This window comes from Saimiri boliviensis, chromosome 13 (assembly GCF_048565385.1).
Source record: "Saimiri boliviensis isolate mSaiBol1 chromosome 13, mSaiBol1.pri, whole genome shotgun sequence".
Lineage (NCBI taxonomy): Eukaryota > Metazoa > Chordata > Mammalia > Primates > Cebidae > Saimiri > Saimiri boliviensis.
The window spans coordinates 105400867-105416173 of record NC_133461.1 but is presented as its reverse complement, the minus strand read 5'-3'; the positions used below and the strand labels follow the sequence as shown (position 1 = coordinate 105416173).

General features: G+C 45.3%; 1 protein-coding gene across 2 annotated transcripts in view; it reads left to right on the top strand.

Annotated features, from left to right (window-relative positions):
- RP1L1 (RP1 like 1) overlaps positions 1-15307 on the top strand; it is a 102266-nt gene that overhangs the window by 31796 nt on the left and 55163 nt on the right. For both annotated transcript variants that reach the window (XM_074384159.1, XM_039461177.2), the window contains exon 3: positions 11176-11428. The gene's annotated coding sequence lies outside the window, so the exon portion shown is untranslated. The remainder of the gene's footprint in view (positions 1-11175; positions 11429-15307) is intronic.

Below are 15307 nucleotides of genomic sequence, written 5' to 3'. Positions count from 1 at the left end.
TGCAGCAAGCTATGCAGACTTTGTGTTAAGCACTGTTTGTTTTAGGCATTTTTCTAAAATAAAAATTATTGTCATTCTGTCATGTATTATTCCATAGTGATTGTAACTTAATAGAGTGGGATAAAGGGTAACCTCAAGAAGTTACTATGTTTTACAGATTTACTTATGGGCCAAGCTGACTCATGACTTACCAATTATTTCAAAGAGGGAAGATTTTAGGCAGTGTTGTCCGCAGGCACACATGGTCATTTCATGTTGTCAGAACTAAGGCCCTTTTATAAAATATCCTGGATTAAATCTCTTAAACGTGCTCTGTCACAGTGAGAAAAGAAAGTAAAAACAATGTAGCCATTAAATTACTTTGTAATCCCTTTGTCTTTGATTAAGTCCTTTATTTTAAATTTTTGTTAAATGAGAGTGGAGTCTATTTTGAGTATTTACAATCAAGATGTTAGGGTAAATAATTAAAAATTCCTAGACAATATCAATATTTACCCACAAACCTAGTACCTTTGTGAATTTCAAATTATTGGTTCAACTATCAATAAGTCAGACGGTAATCATAAAGTCACAGGTTGAAGAAAAATGTCCTTAACACCTGAGTTTTTTTTTTTTTTCTTCAACACCGTTTTCTTCAAATGCAGTTAGTTTAAAAGTCTTACTGATTAAAAAGTGCATTAGATCAGATGCTGGCTCACATTGCTTCTCTTTTTGAGCTTAACTATCTCTAACTTAGACCTCTCATAGCAGTTTGCTCTTTCTTTTGTAGATCAATGATTTTTCAATCTCTTTTCTTCTACCCCAGCCCACTTGAGAGATACTTTTCACAATAACAATGGCTTATTGCAACACTTACTCCTACTAATAAAAACATCTTCGTTTTAACAGGCGTCTCATTAAACTCTAGTTTAAATATAATTAAACCAGTTTTTCTTTTTTAATTATTAATAGTTTTTATTTTGTTTATTTATTTATTTATTTATTTATTTTAGAATAAAGAAGAGGAAGAAAGAGAAAGAGAAAGAGGGAGAGAGGATGGGGGTATTGCTTTATTGCCCAGGCTAGAATGCAGTCTAAATATGGGTATGCCTATAATTGTCCTTAATAATAGAGACATGAAAGAAAATGAGGGAAGAGAATAGCAAACAAGGAGCCAACCAAGATTTCTTTTAAACTTCTAAGTTGATATGATGTGGTACTGATAAGAGTGTATATTTTGTATATTTAAAGTGGAGAGTTCTATAAATGTTAATTACATTTACTTGTTCCAGATCTGAGTTCAAGTCCTGAATATCGTTGTTAATTTTCTGTCTCATTGATCTGTCTAATATTAATGTTGAAGTCTCCCACTATTATTATGTGGGAGTCTAAGTCTCTTTATAAGTCTTGTATGTCTGCGTATTCCTGTATTGGGTGAGTATATATTTAGGATCTTTAGCTCTTCTTGTTGTTGCATTGATCCTTTTATCATTATATAATGTCCTTCTTTGCTTCTTTTGATCTTTGTTGCTTAATTGTAACTTCTGCTTTTTATTTATTTATTTTAGCTCTCTGTTTGGTTGGTAAATCTTTCTCCATCCCTTGTTTGGAGTCTTTGTGTATCCTTGAATGTGAGATGGATCTGGATGCAGCATACTGATGGGTTTTAGTTTTTTATTCAAATTGCCTGTCTTTGGATTGGGGGATTTAGTCAATTTAAATTTAGAATTAATAGTAATATATGTGAGTTTAATACTGCCATTAGCTGGCTATTTTGTCCATTAGTTGATGTAAATTCTTCATTATATTGATGCTCTTTTTGATAATTTTTTTAGAAAGGCTGATACTGTTTGTTCCTTTCATATGTGTAGTGGTTCTTTCAGAAGCTCTTGTAAAGCAGGCCTGGTGGTGATGAAATCTCTGAGTGCTTGCTTATTCACAAAAAACATTATTTTTTCTTCACTTGTGAAGCTTAGTTTGGCTGGATGTGAAATTCTGGGTTGAAAGTTCTTTTCTTTAAGGATGCTGAATATTGGCCCCCACTCTCTTCTGGCTTGTAGGGTTTCTGCTGAGAGATCTGCTGTAAGTCTGATAGGCTTCCCTTTGTGGGTAACCTGACCTTTCTCTCTGGCTGCCCTTAGTATTTTCTCCTTCATTTCAACCCTGGTGAATCTGACGATTATGTGCCTTGGAGTTGCTCTTCTTGAGGAATATCTCTGTGGTGTTCTCTGTATTACCTGGAGTTGAATATTATCCTGCCTTACTAGGTTGGGAAAATTTTCCTGAATAATGTCTTGAAGCGTATTTTCCAGCTTGGATTCATTCTCTTCGTCACATTCAGGTACACCTATCAAGCGTAGATTAGGTCTTTTCACATAGTCCCATATTTCTTGGAGACTTTGCTCGTTCCTTTTTATCCTTTTTTCTCTAATCTTGTCTTCTTGTTTTATTTCATTGAGTTGGTCTTCGACCTCTGATATCCTTTCTTCTGCTTGATCAGTTCGGCTGTTAAAACTTGTGCATACTTCACGAAGTTCTCCTATTGTGTTTTTCAGCTCCGTCAATTCACTTATATTCCTCTCTAAATTGTGTGTTCTTGTTAACATTTCGTCAAATCTTTTTTCAAAGTTCTTAGTTGCTTTAGATTGGGTTAAAACAAGTTCTTTTAATTCACAGAAGTTTCTCATTATCCACATTTTGAAGCCTGCTTCTGTAATTGGAACACACTCGTTCTCCATCAAGCCTTGTTCCATTGCTGATGAGGAACTGTGATCCCCCGCTGAGGGAGAGGCGTTCTGATCTTGGGCATTCTCAGCCTTTTTTGGCCGTTTTCCTCCCTTCGTTATAAATTTATCCATCTGTGGTCTTTAAATTCACCGTCTTTGTAATTAGGTTTCTGAGTGGACGTCCAACTTACTGATTCTCAGCGCCGAAATCTGAGCAACCCACTGCGCCGACCAAATCAGCGGCGTTAAGATTGATGGTGCTTTTCCGACTCTGCACCAAGAACCGTCGCTCCAAGGCGCCGGCAAAACCGCCTCGCCGGTCACAAGAGTCGCGCTGGCGACCCGTGGGGCTCCTCCGCTGGGAATCTCCTGGTGCGTCAGCAACAAGAATTCATGTGAAGGTGTGGCATCCTCTCATTCTTTGCGCTTTCAGTGGGAGCTACAATCCCGAGCTGTTAGTGATCAGCCATCTTGGATCTCTCTCCCAGTTTTTCTTTATTGCTGGAATTTCAGAGCCTTTACTGATTCTTGACTTGTTGCCCTCACTCCTTTCCAGCTGCCTTGAAGCTCTGCGAACTCTCCCTCCTAAACATTTATTGAGCCCATTCTCTTTTCTCCATCCCGTTTCCACCCCAAGTAGAGTCCATTGCCATTTCTTACCACCCCCACCCCCACAACTACACCATCCATTCTCCACACTATTGCCAGAGGCAACTAAAACAATAAATCTAATTGTAGACTGGGATTGACGAGAGTGCTCGCTAGGGTGCTGCTGTGCGGTGTAGTGTTTGGGAGGTGGTTACACTGGTATATATACATCTCACTTAAGATCTCTGAATTTGGCCGGGCGCGGTGGCTCAAGCTTGTAATCCCAGCACTTTGGGAGGCCGAGGCGGGTAGATCACAAGGTTGAGAGATCGAGACCATCCTGGTCAACATGGTGAAACCCCGTCTCTACTAAAAATACAAAAAATTAGCTGGGCATGGCGGCACGTGCCTGTAATCCCAGCTACTCAGGAGGCTGAGGCAGGAGAATTGCTTGAACCCAGGAGGCGGAGGTTGCGGTGAGCCGAGATCGTGCCATTGCACTCCAGCCTGGGTAACAAGAGCGAAACTCCGTCTCAAAAAAAAAAAAAAAAAAAAAAAGATCTCTGAATTTTGTTTTACTTAAATTACACCTTCTCCCCTTTCTCTACACACACAAATACATCTGTATATGAAATTAGACTATGTCAATTTATTGCATACAAACCTTCCATGGCTGCTCAGTCATAAGCCCCAAAGCCTTCATGTGGCTGTCCAGCCTCAAGTGACCTGGACCCTTCTTTCTTCTCCAGCCCACACAAGCCTCTCACCCACACTCCCTCCAGGACTTTGCCTGCTGTCCTCTCTCCGTGGAATGCTGTTTCCTCCCTTGATCTTCCTAGATAACTCTTTCTCGCTTTTCATGTCTCAGCTTAATAATTCCTTTCTCACGGAAAGCTTTCCTGAGTCCCTGTCACATGTTCTTGTAGCACTAAATGCACCCACAGTAGCACTTTACATGTTGTATTTTTTGTTTCCTATAGATGATTGGTTTTTTTTTTTGAGACGGAGTTTCGCTCTTGTTACCCAGGCTGGAGTGCAATGGCACAGTCTCAGCTCACCGCTTTGTTCTAATGCTGCTTTCTCCTAATTGTAATACAAGGAGGGCATTTTGTTTTATTTATGACTGTGTTACTTACACTGTACATGCCTGGCACATAGTAGGCACAGTTGTATGTTGCACGGCTGTTTTCATTTCTGTCATGGCTCTCATGACATTGCACTTTGTGTATTGATTGGATGATGGCTTCCTCCTCTAGCCTGCTTGTCCTGCAAGGGCATAGACAATGTGTTAGTCACCTCTGGAGCCCTGGTACCCACTGCAGGCCTGAATGGTGGCTGGGACGCAGTACAAGTTTACTGGCAAATAATCAAAAGAGTCACAAAGTGATGTCGATGACAAAAACTGGTTATGGACAGAGCTCACGTATGTTCGTGGCTCATTTTGGCCACATCCAATGTTTCTTGCTAAAGAAACATGGACATCCTCAAATCTCATCTGAGCCACACAAAAGCCACGTGACCTGGCAGGCTTGAGCTTCATGGCATCTGTGGTGCCTTTTTCTATTTATTGTGTGTGGGATGGTTATTTGGATCTTAGCTTACCCACACTAAAGGCCTCTTTGGTAATGAGAATGAAACAAAAACCTCACAGACTTAACAAACAACAGTGAAGAGTATTTTTAGTTAGTAGATAATGATAGCTCTATTTCAAGAGCTCCAAATACATTATCTCTTTTAATCCTTACAACAATTTTACAAGATAAATATAATTATTAACATTCCCATTTGATATATGATGAAATTGAGCATAGAGGGATTAAAAACCTTGTGCAAAAATCACATGATCTTAACAATTGGCCATACTTTCAATACTGCTGCAGGATGCAGGGGTTTTCCAGGTAAGGCCTGACATTTAGGCTTCTAGTTAGTGCTAAAGCAGTGTTTACTTCAATGCTTGCTTCAAGCTGCAAGAATCACCTGTACAGTAGAGATTTTGATTACCCTCGATTGCATGCAGATTTGACCCATTATTTTTTCCTTTTTATTCCCTATCATCATCATCATCATCATCAATATGGTTTTTATCATCTTTATTGCCATCATCCTTGAGCCCCTGCTAAGACATGTGCTGGGATGCCTGAAATATAAGAAGGTATATGGTACAGTCATATTATCTAAAAGGATTCCATCTGAAAGGGAACACATAGATCCTTTTTCTAAAGCCCTTGAGTTTTCCAGAAACAGAATGAGGTTCAGAGAAGCAAAGGGGGCATCCATAGTCAGATATCAAAGTCAGGATTCGAACTGAAGCCCTGATCTGATATTAGTGTTGCTTCATCTGCACCATGTTACCTGCCTGTGATGGTCAGTTTTATGTGTCAATTTGGCTAGGCTGTAGTACCTAGGAATTTAATTAAACATGAATCAAGATGTTGCTGTGAAGGTATTTTACAGATGTGGTAAACATCTGTAATGGGTTGACTTTAAGTCTGGCTCTGTCACTCAGACTGTAGTGCAGTGGCACAATATCCACTCACTGCAACCTCTGCCTCTCGGGTTCAAGCGATTCTCCTGCCTCATACTCTGAGTAGCTGGGATTACAGGCACCAGCCACCATGCCTGACTAATTTTTGTATTTTTAGTAGAGATGGGGTTTCGTCCTGTTGGCCAGGCTGGTCTTGAACTCCTGACCTCAGTTGATCCACCCGCTTTGGCCTCCCAAAGTGCTGGTATTACAGGCATGAGCCGCCATGCCTGACCGGTTCTCTTTTCTTGAACGAAGTTTTTACTACAGTTCCCTTCCTTTTCTGCCATTGCATATGGCACATGATAGGGACAGACTCTTCAACTTTGCCTTTTTAGAACTCACAAGGACCACATCTAGACTTGATAGACAGGAGAGCCTTCCCAGAGAGCCTGTCTATCCCTTAGCCGAAGGGTCAAGTGTAGGTGAATATTGAAAAGATGTTTATGGCTGAAGGGGCACTCCAAAGGGTGGATTGTGGCAGACGCTGCTTGTGATCTGTCTAGTATAATTCTCTTCTAGTCCTTTTACAAGAGAATTCCCATTTTGTTGGGGCACTGACAGCAATGTGTGCTGTTCTATAAAACGACATTTCATTGCCTCCCTTGCAGATTGGACTAGTCATGTGACATGATTCTTGACAGCTTTTCTGGACTTTCGAAGGCCCATTTACCCTTTATCCCTTTCTTTCCTCTAGCAGGGAATGCAGGGATGATTGCTGGAGCTCTGGCAGTGATGTTGCAAGCACACGAATGAGTATCCCATCCTGAGGTCCTTGGTTAGAGCCAAGGCTTGCTGCACCAGTCACTGACTCCTAACTCTTGGACTTTCTGTGACGTATGAGAAGGAAACACCCACATTTGGGTTAAGCCACTGTTGCTTGGGCTTAGAGTTCCACATAGCTGCACTAGGTGCTGTAGGCTTGAATTGCTGAGGCTCAAGTTGGGTCAAATGAGGTTGTGAGGAGGACCAGGCAGCGAAGGGCTCCTGCTCACATAAGTCAAGTGATTTGCCAGAGCCAGGAAGTGGGGGTGCTGAGGTCTCAGGATATCTTCTTTTGTCACCCATGTGAGCTGTACCTCCTACTTCCTCTCAGGTCCCTGAGAAAGGGACAGTCAGGCTGTCATCTTGGGAGACTTTTCCAGGACTGGAGGAGGGTGGGAGCACAGGGGGCGGTGGGGGCTGGGAATTCTTCTCAGTAACATAAAAGGAACTCCATCAGGGACAAATCATCGTGATGAAGGGCGCGTCTATACCATGGTGGACACTTTCTCAGAACACCAATTTAGGCTTGTGAGCTTGCAGCCCCCTGGATAGGCCGGCAAACTTCATTTCCCCGGGGAAGGAGGAGCCAGAACATAGACCTTGCTCCCAGGTTACCCTAAGCCCAGGCACTTGAAGGTGGTGGGGGGAAGGCAAATAGTCTAGAAAGGCCATTTTCAGGACACAGGCAGCCTAAGTGTGCTTCAAAGCAGTCGTTCATTCATTTATTCACTCAACAAATGTTTGTTGAGCCCTTAACAGAAACCACACTGTGAAGAGCATGAGACACAGAGATGGCCTGTGAGGGGTTATATGGCACTGCCCCGACTTCTGGCCCTGCCTGGTGTGGTCTGCTTTGCTTAATCCCTGCTGCTGGGCTTTCCATGTCTCGAGCAGTCTCCTCCTCATGTATCTGTGCCTTTTTTTCTGCCCAGACGGCTGGTGCCTGCTTGGCCAGCTCACTTTGGCCAGGCCTTCATCCAGTGTCACATCCTCAGATTGCAACCTTTAACCACACATCTGCAACAGCACCCCCCGCCCCGGGCTCTCACTCTCCCCGCCCAGCTTCATCCTCTTCCCCAGCAGGTTACCCCTTGCCCTGGCCTGGTTTACTAGGCATCTGTCTCCCCCACTAGGATGTTACTTAAGAGAGCAGGGGTCTGTCTTTGCTCCCTACTGGGACCCGTGCCCGGAAAATTGTCTGGCATAGAATCGACACTTCCAATGTATTTATTGAATGAAAGCACCAGTACATCCAGAGGCTCCCAGGACAGTAGAGGAGCAGACTATGTCACCAGCCTGCAGCCGGAATGTGAAGACAGAACCCTCAGGGGACTGGGATGGAGGAGAGGCAGGCCCTGACCCAGATGCCACTGCTGGCTGCAAAAGGTGACTGTGCACGGGAGACAGAGCAGGACTAACTGGGGTCCAAGGGTCCAGCAGAGAAAGAGGGAGTGAGATGCGTGGAGGTGAGGAAGTGGAAGGGTGATGGGACCAACGTGAGGTGGGCGAAGAGGTGGGCAGTAGAGGGAGGTTGAGAAGAATCATCCCCAGCACCAGCCTCCCTTCATGTGGGAAAGTGCACTGTGGAAGTGAGCTTTCGAGCTGAGGCATGCCCCCTGGGGAGAGCCTTTTGTTTTTAATAGTTTCTTTTTAATGGCTTGTTTTAATAGCTTTGGTGTTTAGTTTGTTTTTAATAGCTGCTTTGGTTGTAGAAGCCTGGCTGTGTGCGATTCCTGGAGCCAGTGCCGTCTGGGGCTGTCTACGTAAGAAGGGGTGAGGCTTCAATATCTGGACAACAGTAGCTTCTCCAGCCAGGAAGGAGGTAGAGAAGTCACAGAGACAGCCAACACCCTCTGCCACAGTAGCATCGACCTTATGCCTGGGGATAAGGACACGTTGGCTGAAAAAGAGATGAGGCAGGACACTAAGAGAGTAGGAGAGGTGAGGGGTTAGGGCCGTCAGTGAAGAGATCGGAGGTGAGACCGAAGTGGAAGTGGTAGGAGGTTCCAGGGGAGAGGCCACCAGGACACTCCTCAATGGAAAGAGGGTTGAGCCTGAGGGCTTGGTGTGCAGGGCTGTGTACTGGTCATCCCCAGAGGTCCTCCCTTGCAGGGCTGTGAGCTAACCCCAGCCGCCTTTCCTAACCCCAGTAGATGATAGACAAGAAATTTGGTGGCAGTAAACCAGACTTGGTTCTAACTAGGTGAAATCATTAACCCCCACATGCCCCCATGGATCTGCGGAAGGCTGCCAGGTTCCCTGTCCAGCGAGGTGGGGCTGGAGCCTGTTTACCTGAATCTGTGAAAAGAGAGAGACCTCAGTTTGATTTTCACTTTATAAAGGAGAGCAGAGGCCGGGTGTGGTGGCTCACGTCTGTAATCCCAGCACATCAGGAGGCAGAGGCCGGCGGATCATGCAGTCAAGAGAGCGAGACCATCCTGGCCGACATGATGAAACCCTGTCTCTACTAAAAATACAAAAATTAGCAGGGTGTGGTGGCATGTGCCTGTAATCCCAGCTACTCGGGAGGCTGAGGCAGGAGAATTGCTTGAACCAGGGAAAGATTGCGATGAGCTGAGATCGTGCCACTGCACTCCAGCCTGGCCACAGAGTGAGATTCTGTCTCAATAAACAAAACAAAAACAAAAAAAGTAAAAAAGAAAAGAGAGCAGAGATGATGTAATTGCAAAGGTGGGGGCGGGGGTGGTTTGGAAGTGCCTACGTGGGGAACAGGGCACCAGTGATTCCAAGAGTAGCCCTGCAGCACTCAGACCCACATGGAAACTTAATTTCTTCAAACCCTGTCCTCTTTATGCCTGGGAAAACTGGCACACTGGCTAGAGGAGTTCTGGTCAAGCCTGTCCTGGGGGGGAGACTGTGACTGGGAGCTCAGAGTCTGGGGAAGGACGGCCTGAAGCAGCTTTGGAAAAGAGGGAGCAATCCTGGGAGCCTGAGAGGTGGAAGGAAGAATTGGAGACCCCAGAACCTCAGCTCATGGGAGCACTGTGTGTTTATTTGGTATCTCCTCTGCCTAGAACAGTGTCAGGCACATAATCAAAAACCAGATCCATGTTTGTTGAATTCATGAAAGACAGAAGCTGCTGATGGTAGTAATGTGGCCGACAGCAGCCCTGGGGGTTTACCAGTTCGCCACTGGTAGGGCACTTCAGAAATGAGCTCAGCTTCTCGAGTCCACCCTTATCTGTGGTTCTGTTGAAAGGGGAGAGCTGAGCTGCTGGGGACTGGGGGAGCCGCACAGAGAGGATGAAAAGCCGAGAAGATGGGGCCCTGAGCGTGTGAATTCATGTATATGAGGGGGGAATCATATCCTCCAAAACTTACATGTTGGAATCCTAACCGCTCCCCCTGCCTTCCTCAGAATATGACTGTATTTGGAGAAAGAGTCTTTAACGAGGCAAATAAGGCAAAATGAGGTCATATGGGAAGGGCCCTAATCCCACAGGACTGATGTCCTTACAAAGAGATGAGATTAGTAAACAGACACTCATAGAGGGGCAGCCACGTGAGGACGCAGGGAGAAGATGGCCATCTACAGGCCGGGAGCGAGGTCCCAGGGGAAACCAGCCCTGCCGACACCCTAAACTCGGACTTGCAGACTCCAGAACTGTGAGGAAATAGATTTCTCTTATCTCAGTCTGCGGTCTGGGGTCCTGTGTTACGGCAGCCGAAGCAGACTACAGTGTGGGTGCCAACCTTGCATGGGTGGGGCAAGGCCAGTGTCTCCCTCCAAAGAAAGGGAAAGACATTATGGCCCCCAGGACAGAGAAGACCTTCTCCAACAATACTGGGAAAGGAAGAACCCATTCATTTGGTTTAAAAATGTTGAGTCTGTTGTCGGTCAGTACTTAACAAGAATACAATAAAAGGAATGATTATAAAACGCATTAGGCACACAAAATATGAGCCAAGTGTTCTTGCACTTGGATATCACGACAAAGTCAAATCGCTCTACATTTCTAAGTATGTACCCACCATGTCTGTCCTTATTTCACTTTGTGTAGGTAACAAACTGCCCAGAACTCACTGCTAGTTGCAATTCCTTTTAGAAGCACTGCTCTAAGGCCCTGCCACTCATTCCAGGATTGGTCTGGCTTTAGAGATCAGACACCTGGGGAGCTGTGTCCAGTGGGAAGCTCTGAGGGGTCCTGCGAGCCACATCCCCCGTGATGGCGTCCTATAGAGGACACTCATGCGTGGCCTGGCTGCCTGTAGCTGAGAGCCTTCTCAGCAATAAGGAGAAGAAAAATGAGCATCTTTCCCTCCGAGGAGTAAAGAGGGGTGCAGAGGGGGAAGAAAGAGAAGAATCCGGAGGGTAACTAGAAGACAAAACTCCTAATCCAACCACAGCAGCCACCTCAGCTCTGCAATCAGGACTTGGTGAATTTTCTGTTGAAGTCAGTCTGAGCTGGTGTGACTGTAGAATGATGCTTGCTGTGGTGTCTGGGTAAAGGCAATCATGGAGCTGGAACTATGACAAGACACAGAACAACTTCTTTCAGGAAGATTTGCGATTCCTCTGCAATTAGCAGAGGAACGTTAATAATAGCTCACGTCCTGTTATCCTGCCCACAGGTCCATGGAGACGGTGACTCTGGGAAGCTGGTGAAGATTTCGAGTAGCAGCTGTGAGGGCTGGACCTGACTAGGGAATGAGAGAAACCTTGAGAAAGAGCATCAAAGACTGGACCAGGGAATGAGAAAAACATTTAGGAAGCAAATCAAAATCTCAGTTAATGCTGAGACAGCGAATCTGAAGTAACTTAAATCCACAGAAGTGAGCAAATTCTTCCAGAAGCTTCTAACTGGTGACAGTGGAGGAGAGGAAGGTAGGTCGTTGCCTTGTTCTGCAAGAGAGTGGCTGAAGTGTATTCCATGAGAATGGAGCTGGGCCGAGAGCCATTGTAGAGCCAGGAAGCAGGAGAAGGCATGGGGGCAGCATGGCTGAAAGGCTACTGGCCAGTCTTGTGGTGAGAGCAGGAGAGGAGAGAGCTGGAGGGATAGGGGACTGTGGCCTGAGACTGAGCTCTTTGAGTTTAGGTTTCTAGAGCTGATCACATCTGGGCAATAAAGTCTGGGGAGTGGATGAGGAGTGAGTTGGTGAATTGGAGTGTGGATGGAGGGTGATGAATTGAAGGGATTTGAGGCCAGTTGTGGGCTGGGTGCCACACAGACATACGGACATCAGGGAACAGTGGCAGTTCTGAAGTGGATGGGGAGATTCTGCATGGCAGCCCATAAGGAGTGCCAAACTCCTTATGGCTAGGGAGCAAGTCCATAAGGTCCGAGGATGACAGCAGCAAGGAGCTGCTGATGGGGGCAGAACCTGACAGTGGACGTGCCCTTCAAAGGAAGGAGGGGCTATGCCGAAGTGTGAGAATGGTGGCCTGACAGCAGCATTGGGGAAAACAAGCCCATCCTAGGAGGGCCTGGGGTGGCAGAGTTTCCCCGAGAACAGCTGAGGAAGTGACAGTCGGAGGCCGCTGGTTCTTACTCAGTGTGTAAATGCCCAGTGGCTGTTTACACACCCGGTCCCAGGAACCAGGTTCCTCTGACAAGCTGTGGCTCCTCCTTTCACCTTTTTAGAACCTGCGTTGTCCTGTCCCTCTCATATCCTTAGTCTCACCCCATCACTGGCCACTTCCTTCTGTCCCCAGGCAGGCACAGGCTGCCTCCTCTGGCTACCATCTTATTTCTTTCCTGCCATGCATTGGCAAACTTCCCAAACAAAAGGTATATAATTTCTGCCTCTATTTCCCTACCATGCTCTCACCTATAATCTCTCTTCTGTCCTCTCTTCTCTACTGAACAGCTCTCTTGGAGGCCACCAGGGCTTCCTGCACTGCCAAGAGCTGGTGCCATTTCCTTTTTATTCTCCTGGTGTCTCAGCAGCCATGGCTGGATTGCCATTCCTTCACCCTGCAAACACACTTAGCCTGTTTTCACACTCTTGTACCCTCCTGCTTCTTGATTCTTCTCTCTCCATTCCCTTTCTGATGCTTCATTCTCTTTCTTGTATCTTCAATAAAATCCCTTCTTGGGGCTATGCTGTTCTCTCTACCCAAAGCACAGTTTAGTGATGAGACGCATAGAGGCCAATGCCAAACTGCCTAGACCCAAATTCTGGCTCCGCCACACACCAGCCAAATGACCTTGGGAAATTAGTTCTCATTTCCATGACTCTGTTTCCTCATATGGAAAGTGGTGTAATAATAATACCTACCTCCTAGGGTTTTTGAAACTCTAGACAGTGGCTGCTGGATGATAATTATGACGCCTCTCTTCTTTGGGACTCTCCCATCTACCACTCTGGCTCCATTTAAGGCACATTTTAAGTCTTTGTCAGTCCCATGAAGTTATTTTCATTTGGAGTGAATTCAGGTTCTCATTGCTGATTCTCTTGACTGTCTGTTTACATCGTATTTGTCATGTGATTTTAAATGTTGGTTTCAGGCTCACCTAGACTAGGGGGTTTGCTTTTGTTCTGTTTTCTCTTCCTCCTCTGTCTGCCACCCTCCCTGGGTAGTAGTTTTGTGGTGGCCCTCATGCAGGGCCACCGAGTTCTAACTCAGTTCCCTAGTTAGAACCGAGTCTCCGAGTGACATTGTGGGAGTTCTTCTTTTGCAAATATATTGGGGGATATTCTATAGCCAGTCACCAGCCGTGTGGCTGAGTCTTTTTGATCCCTTTTACTTATTACACCAATGGCTTCTTATAAATGAAGCAATTTTAATAAGTTAGAATAAAAGTTGTCAAACCCAGTAGTTATCAGCTGAAGTCCTGATTCTTCATGCAGAGCCCAGAATATGAGTAGCACAAATATATTTCCAATAGTTTATATGTGTGACACCAATGGCATCCTGTAAACCAGGGTTTCTCAATCTCATCACTGCTGACATTTGGGGCTGGGTAATTCTTTGTCATGGAGGGGGTTGTTCTGTGTACTGCAGGGTGTTTAGCAGTGTCCCTGGCCTCTATACACTGGATGTTAGTAGCACACCCCCCTCCAGCTGAAACAACCAAAAGTGTCTTCAGCCATTGCCATGTGTCCCCTGGGCAACCTCTGCTCCACCAGCAGAGCTCCAGTATCATAAAGCCATGCCCCCACACAGGGGTCACCATTCCCTTTTACAGCTTCTGTGTCTGAAAGGTATGGAGGAGCCCAGCCAGCCTGTGGTCTCAGCCCTACTCACTGCTTTGTGTTTTTCTTCTGATTTTGGGCAATACAGATGTTTGCCTTTTTGGGATTATAGGGGGAAACCCTAGTTATATCTTTTTGTTGTTTCTTTGTTTGATTTGGTTTCTCATGGCTGTGAAATTGGGGCAGAGGGTGTAAAGTCATGCAGATATACTGCTTCATCTGGATCCAAATGCCCTCTCCTTTTCATCCTTCAAGAATGGTGTCGTCCTTTCAGTCATGGTAGTCTTTCTATCTTTGGAACATTTATAGCACTTATTGTCAACAATCGTCACTTGGCATGTTCTGCTTTCAGCTACTCAGAAGGGTTGTCAAACTCTAGGATTGGTATTTGATTTTAACTGGCTTATCTCTTATCTCTTGCGGCTACAGTCTGATGTTGGCTTCTCTGAGGTTTCTTTGCATATTCAGAAGTAACTAAGGGGGCAGGTGGAATATAGTAGGTGTTTGGGAAACACTGAGTCATGAATCTCTTATTGATTGGTACAAAGGCCTCTGAGGCTCAGGTTCAAAAGTTCTAGCTACCATCTTGCAGCTTTGAGTCATTGAAGAAGGTTCTCTGTAGTACAAAGGCTATTTGACAATGCAACTCACAAAATCAGAGATATTACATGCGGTCATTCTTAGAGATAAGATAGCCCTGGGTCCTGATTGCCTGGGGACAGTTCCAGTTTACTCCTGTCATCAGATGGAATTGAGAGTACCCTGTTTCACTCCCCAGAGTGCCTTGGTTTAGCTGATAAAATATGAGGTAATCCCACTTTGAGGCCACTAAGTATACTCTCCTTATTTTATAAATGTGGACATTAAACAGATTATATTTTCCCTTTACTTACAGTGTTTCCCCACATTCCCCTGGAGAAAAAAAGCTAGTGAAATGTTTTATTGCCATTATATGCTTATTCATGTATTTGGATAAACTGACTAGCAATAACTGCTATACACTTGGCACGTAGGTGCTCATTACGTGTGAACCAAACATAGGTCATCAGAAATGCCTTTGCGGTACTTGTATTCTGTGCTCTGCATGAAGCATCTGGACTTCCGCTGATGACTACTGTGTTTGACGATGTTTGTGCTAACCGATTAAAATTACTGGGCAAGCCTAGATTTCCACCTACAATGTGATTTGCCCCCCAGAGCCCACAGCCACACACATCTGGCCACTGGGACTGACCTTCTGTGTCTGTCAGCCAGAAGCAAGGCTTAAGTACTTCATTTGTGGAATTGATCAGTTCAAGGCAGAGTACATATCAGAAAATCTTCGCTTCTTAATGGTAACACACACTGAGTCCCTATAACTTCCACCGGCTACTCTTCTACCTAGTTAATTTCCAGGGAGGAAACTGCCAGGCTGGAGGTCACGGTTTGTGCCCTCCAGGCAGCCCTGCACCTAAACATGTGTATTCTAAACAAACCAAAAACTAAAAAGCGAATTTCCAGTCCTCCAAGAGAGTTGGTTTGAAAAGTCCAGGCTCCAGTGGTTCCCCATAGGTGCTGCCAACCTACA